Below are 7,207 nucleotides of genomic sequence, written 5' to 3' on the forward strand. Positions count from 1 at the left end.
GAAGTCAGTTCCTCTGTTTGCGTGCATATGTGCCAGAGCTGTAGTTTCAGTTAACCCAAAGGAAACAGACACGTGCAGAACGCATTGAACATCCATGTGTCTTCTAGTTTAAAGAAAACTTAAAATTGATTTACATACACAAATCAAAACGAAGCATATAAGGAGAGTTTGGGTCTACTGGGGAAACTTATCTTGTAGACTTCTTAACCTGCTTTGGTCACAACAGCTGCTAGACAGTAAAGGGAGAGTGCAAGGATTAAGTTGAGATGCTATACAAACAAAAAAAAAATCATCATCTTGTCTTTGCCTTTCTTATCACCTGTGCACAAATTCGCTGGATTCCGTCACATCTTATAAATCGTCACAAACACCGACTTCAGTGACCTCAGTGTTTCAAATGTTTTTGCACCCTTGAATCTGACACTGGCTAAACAAACGGAAAAAAACCTGATCGGAGCGATAAATCAGAATTGAGAAGTGTAATAGCCTTAATAGCGAGTGTCTAGTTACAGTAAGAGTAGTAGTTAAGATTTGAAGTGGATCAAATTCATTCAAAACTGTCTTAAGGTGCAACTTTGATAAAAGGTTTTGATCCACTTTGAATGTTGACTAGTGTGGAAACCCACAATCTGATCTGAATATCGCCTCTGAAATATAATTGTTTTGGACAGCCAAATATACTCAAAGACATGACCAAAATCATACCACTGGAAGTAGTGGTTGACCAATATGGGTTGCAAATGTTGTGGCCATGTTGACACTTAGAGATCAGGGCTGATATAAATGTCAATATATTACAAATGAATGAAAGACTACTGTACAAAATATTTACTAAAATACTAAATACGTTTACAATCCATTGACAAAGCTGGCAGAAGACTCGATGCTTCCGTTAATTGAGGTGTTGGTTATCAAGCCGATTGCGACCATCTCAAGATGGATACCAGTGGACATCTGCAGAGCATTGTGAAAGTTATAGAGTTTTTAAATGCTGCATTTTATAATAAGGTGATGCATACTATTTCTAAGTCAATGATGACCCAAAACAGCCTGGTTACAAACTTTAAAACATCTTCCTTTGTGTTTGGCAGAACAAAAAAATTTGGTCTGGAACTACTCGAAAGTGATGACAGAATTTGCATTTTTGGGTGAAACATTCCTTTAAATGCAAATTAGTTAATTTCTTAAATACAACAAATAATCATACAGGTTGTGTATTGAATTATATGCAGGCATAACTGAAAAGATTGTGACAGGTCATTTGTTGCATGTTTCTTTGCTTTTGGCTTCTTCCATATTTGAAATCCAATTTTAAACAATTATTCCATCCAAATAGAAAAATTCTGCCATCATTTACTAACACGCGTCATTCAAAACCCGTAGGACTTTCATCCATGCCACACGAAAAAGGCAAGACAACAGTAGGCCATCGTCCATTAGAAATTTATGGAAACGGGAGCAAAAGGTTTTTCAAGGATGTCTTTCACCACCACTCTTCTGTTCAAAATATCGCCGTTTATGTTGCATGAAAAAGAAAGTCATACAGGTTTAGAAGCTGTTAATGTGTGGCGATGATCATTTCCAGCTGCGAATGCAAGACCTGACATCCCGATTCACAAAAGGAAATCTGTTTCAGATTTCACATGCAAATGTAGTTTCGTACATCATCCAGTCACACAAAGCGCACAAATCACATCAATGGCAAATGTCATGCAAGGCCGGGAAGAGCTAGTGGTCATCCGACAACTGTTTAGCGAGTTCAGCATTTTAATGGTAAGCTCACAATGGAGACGCACGACTTCTGTTTGTACCTCACGTGTGATTTTGTGCCGTGGTGTGTCGGACACAAAAGCTTCCAGGCTTAGCTGAGTTTGAGCGGTAGGTTTTCAGAGTATTATTGTGAGTCTGTTTAAACAAAGAGGATCGATGCTGCTTGCAGACAGGCAGAATCCCATCACGCTGACATACCAGACTGTATTGGCTGGATGCACAATATAATTATTAAATGCAATAGGGAATGAGGCCGTGAGGGAAGCTATTCAATGTGTTCAACTGTACTGAAAGCTTGCATACGGCTAAACGATTAAACCAAATTAAACCGAAGAAACGTAGAAGTACACATACAACAGTCCACGTTCGTCTCTCATATACAGAAGTGAAGATTTTTTCCCACAACGAATGCGTAGAAGGCTCATATTTCATATTACAGTTTGTTTTTGATTGCTATCACGCTATAATTGAAACAAAGACACATTTTCTTGCGCATGGACTGATCATGTAGGTAGCTGGCCTGCAGGGTGTTACGCTACTTACAAATACAGTATAATTACGGTAGCGGGAATACTTTATATTAAGAGAGCGTTTCTTTTTGTAGCCAAGTTCTTCTTACAGGAACTGAGAGACAAAATCAAAAAAGTATGAGGTCACTTACAATATTGTAAAGTAATTAATTTTATGTAATGTAACAGGTATTACATTATATCCTGTAGTGTGTTTCACATCAGGTTCATTTCCTTGGTATTTGAACTTTTCTTCTCTTTTCATACACTGTAAGTCTTTAGCGTTATGAAAACGGTTTACGCTGTACACTGAAAGAGAATGCGTTTTCATTAAAATATTTGATTTTGACTTGAACGAGCTGGTGTATAGTTTTGAGATTGTGTTTTATAGTTCTGGGAAAATGGTGAATCGTTACATGAACTGTGTGATAGCAATAGAGACAAACTCCGTAATGGTACAATACTTCAGAATAAGCCCCAGACCTTTCTAAAGATGTAGAGGTATAGGCTGCCTGCATGTTAACAGGTAACCAGAAAACAAACCACTGTGTCATTTTACTAAAAACTACAAAAATAATGCTAATTTTCATGAACGGGGGCGTTCCTGCTATACTATCTTTTACGGTTCCTATACCACTGCAGTTCATCTAGAAAACCGTTAAAGCTGTGAATAGCGGATTTTACGAATTTAGCGATAGTGAATATGAAAACCTCATAAACATTTGATCGTAGTCATTTACACTGCATTGTCTATAGTGTTGTAGTATTGCAAGTAAAGTGTCTACCATCACGTTTGGTAAAATACAACTTTACAACTCTGTAAAACTCTGTCATTCATTGTAACGGGCTGGGCTTTGATATTACCATCATATCTATAAATAAACATAAAAGGCTCCCTGACGTCTGTGTCGTGCTAAAGCTAAGTGAGTTGATTATTCTTTAATAATAATGATGATAATTTCAGGGTTTGGCAATCAAAAAGGAATTCAGTGAAATGCCAAAACATTTATAGCATCATATTTAACATTTTCATTTCAGACTACTGAAGAATCTACAGCAATGATCAATGGTTTATTTACATAATATCCAAAGTTTCAGGGACATCTTTAAGTTAATGAAGCAGAATAAAAACAATGCTCATTAATGATTTTACATATACAGATGTGCATATGTTGTATAACTGCATTCATAAGTAACTCTCACGCATCTCTAGGCTGACTGCTATGCTGCTGGAAACACATACCAATGAACTGTTCCTATCTGCTGTTGTTCATTAATCTCTTTTCCAAATATGCATCATGGGAAATTCACCCGCGTTTGGCTCTCATGGGTGTTATTTTCCCACCAATGCTCACATGCCGTTGGTCATCGAGTCTAAAAATCTATCCACTGTATTGGTTTTGAAAAACAAGTATGAAATCACAGTCATCCATTCAGAGTAATCACACCTCTCAGTCGGTTTGAGACCGCCGAACAAGGACACGAAAACCATTCAGCACGAGTTAGCGGAGAAAACTCCTGTTGAATTATTAAAAAGAAATGTGCTGCCTGCTGAGTTTAGAGTACGAGAAATGAGAAAGACACCTGAAACTAACTCTCTCTACAGCTGCTAAGCATCTCGGTTAACCGTTTCTAATAACTAGTTTACAAATATATTCCCCTTTGACTGTCTGGATGAGCAGGGGCTTGCTATTATGCTACTTTTTATATAGTTCCTGTACTAGTGCAACTAATCCATCAAATTGTTAAGGCCTAGCTATAGATGAAGTCCACGTGTAATTTTCACATGAAAAACCAACATTTTCAATTCAGTGTCTTTTGGTGAACGGCTTATTACAGGTTGATTACAGGTACTTCTGAATCACCGTTCAAACGTATCTACTAAACACTACACTCATTAGCCAACATAAGCCAATCAGACCAAACCAAATACTAAACCGGCTTGGACTTGCAAAAAGCAGGCGATGTTTGAAATTATTTTAAGCGATTTTAACCGATTATCGTTTCATCACAAGCGTTTATTCCTTCCTTTCTTTTTTCAAACCAGGTTTACTCAAAACGCACTAAAATGTATTCGGCACATTATACATTACAGAGCAGTTGTGTGATTCACGACCCCTCTCCTGTGGTTAGCAACAGATCCGATGGATGGATTAGGTAGTAGGTCAAGATTAGTTATTAGGTCAATTGTAGTTTATATTTCAATATATATATATATATATATATATATATATATATATATATATAAATAAAATATATACACACACCACTATTCATTTCCAGCCTGTATGCACAACGAAAAAAATTATATTATCTGATGACTAGGCCTTGCAGAGATAACAATAATATACAAGAACATTGCAGACTGTCTTGTAATCATGCAAAAAAAAAAAAAAAAAAGTCTGATAAGATTGTTCTCCACTACAAACCACCATTCTTTCAAAAACTCCCAGTTCAGAAGTACAAGTACCCTCCTACGCAGTACACACTCACAGTTAAAACATTTTTAATCCTTTTTTGAAATGCTACAATATGTAAAACATACTACATATATATATATATATATATATATATATATATATATATATATATATATATATATAGTATATTAACAAATTAATAATAATTTTGCACAAAAAAAAAGATGTATCGACATATTTACAGATGCGTCAATCTCAAAAAGCGGTCATTAGTCAACACATATATAGTCATGGCTTGCATTTATGAAAACTGGACATGCTTTAAAACCCCGAAACAAATAACAAAAGCTCTTGAGGGCTCCAGCTATGTACTGACAACACGATAACATCTCAGCATTCACAATAACATAGCGACTTAGCAAGAGCTGTGCGATGTTACCACACAGGAAACGGTTTTCACTGCAACCCCGTCTCAAGTTTTTTAAACCTGAAGGCCACGTGGATGAAAGGGGCAAAACTACGACGAAACATACAGAATTGTGTGCAGAGAAATCAAACCACTCATTAAAACCAGATCACAAACGATTAAGAGACAACAGTCCCGCGGGCCAAACACCCTGAGGAGCATCTGAGAGTCTGTCTGTGATATGAAGTCCAGAAGAAACTCCAGATCTTCAAAGTAATTCATCTACACATACATGAAAGAATACGCTAAAGTTGACGTCCAATGGGGAAAACAGTCACATAGCGTAGATGTAGGCACCTATATGCCACAAAATGTGCGCTTACTACACAGTTATGGGTGTAATTTGCTTATTTTTAGGGTTTCTAACTACTGCTGCAAATACGTTTGCAAAATGGTTAAATCAAACTACTTTAAATGCAGTGCTTCGTCACCGAATGTGGATCTCAGAGATGAGGAGAGTTGTGCGACGCACAATAACAAAGCGCAGTGTTTCGGGATGTTTTTCGGGTTCAGCCCTTTTGGTTTTACTTTCTTTAGCTCCACTCGACTCGACAGTGGCTCATTTAAACATCTGCATCTTAAAGTTTCTTTTCAAGCCGTTGCGCAACGCTTCATTCTCATTCACGTTTTAAGTGCCGGTCATTTCTCAGGGAAATCAGATTAAAGGCACGGCCCTCCGCCCCGGGTCGTGAGAGTTCCTGGTGAAGAAAAGCAAGAAACCGAACGGAGAGAAACCAGGCTGACCTAAAAGACGGCGAAGACCGCGTCTACCAAAGCTTCAAGTAGACTTACCTGCATTGTAAAAGTGATCAAGCACTGACGTTTCACCAAAGTCCAGCTTCCCAAAAGGGACGATATCTAGTTTAAACCCCACTATGTCACAAGCGTCCTTCAGACACTGTAAAGCCATGCTTTCGGGACTGATAGACTGGCTCGTTTCAGAGTTCCTCACGTAGGCCACTTGTACGGTTCGGCTCTTACATTTCCCGTGGTCAACAAGGTCCCACTGTCCGAGGGCAAACTGATCACCCCAAGGTTGGCGCTTTTACAGATGGAGGGGTCCTGCCAGAAGGTCCCAGCACCAGGATTCATGCTGCCACTGGATTCTCCATTACTACCTCCCATCATCATGTCTAGGGGTTGGTCAAGAGAGGGTACGGAAAGAGAAATGGCCTCCAGGTCTGGATTCATCTTTTCATCAGTTTAGCAGGACCCCGAGCCCAGCAGTACGGCTCCTAAACCGGCGCACTTCATAGCTGCCGCTCCTGGCAGTGGCTCCGAACGACGCGATGTCATCAGCACCGACAACCTGCGATAAAGGCGATTACGGTTTCATGTTTAGATGAACGTTTAAAAATCCGCTTAGCACCATATAGGTCTGCACTGGAAAATGGCAAGAATCCAAAAGCTGCACGGATCAAGGACGCGCTCGTCACGACTCGAAGAAGCGACATTAGACTCGATGCGCTTCAGCCGCGACCCGAAACACGCTCGACGCCGAAGAACTCGCGCTCGCTTCTAGGAGCGCGTGCATAGTTTGTGAAGTAACGCGGTTCCGTCGTGTGTCGCGTCAAGCCGTTTCACCGCGCGACATCAAACGCGTTTCCTCATACCTCGCCGTTCCTGTTCGTGTCGTTGTGTTTATCATTAAATTGCGAAATCGCGCTCGGCTGAAACGCGCTGTCTGCTGGACCCTGCCCTGTTTCTATTATTATCTCGAACACAACTCACGCTCGGGGGGCGGAGCGGCACTCCGCGCTTACCGGAAGTGAAATGACGAAACCTACTATGAAAAAGGCTCGGGTGATCAATATTAAACACGTGACGATCACCCCCACTGTGAAGAAGACCAGGGGCCTCTCCCGCCCACTTGTGGCATTTATTTATTTATTCATTTTTGGTTAAAATACATATGAATAATGTAAGCCCAATTAAAACAGTAAAACCCCTAATGTAATCTTTGTGAGGCATTTCCTGTAATAACATTATTATAAAAAATATGTATACTTTTACTCTGATGCGTTTCTCCGAAGTATATTCGT

At 39.4% G+C, this 7,207-nt stretch overlaps 1 pseudogene; it reads right to left on the reverse strand.

Moving 5' to 3' along the window:
- Positions 1-6,918, reverse strand: part of LOC122334664 — a 30,513-nt pseudogene extending 23,595 nt beyond the window's left edge.
- Between the last annotated feature and the right edge of the window lie 289 nt (positions 6,919-7,207).

Source organism: Puntigrus tetrazona, unplaced genomic scaffold (assembly GCF_018831695.1).
Source record: "Puntigrus tetrazona isolate hp1 unplaced genomic scaffold, ASM1883169v1 S000000609, whole genome shotgun sequence".
NCBI lineage: Eukaryota > Metazoa > Chordata > Actinopteri > Cypriniformes > Cyprinidae > Puntigrus > Puntigrus tetrazona.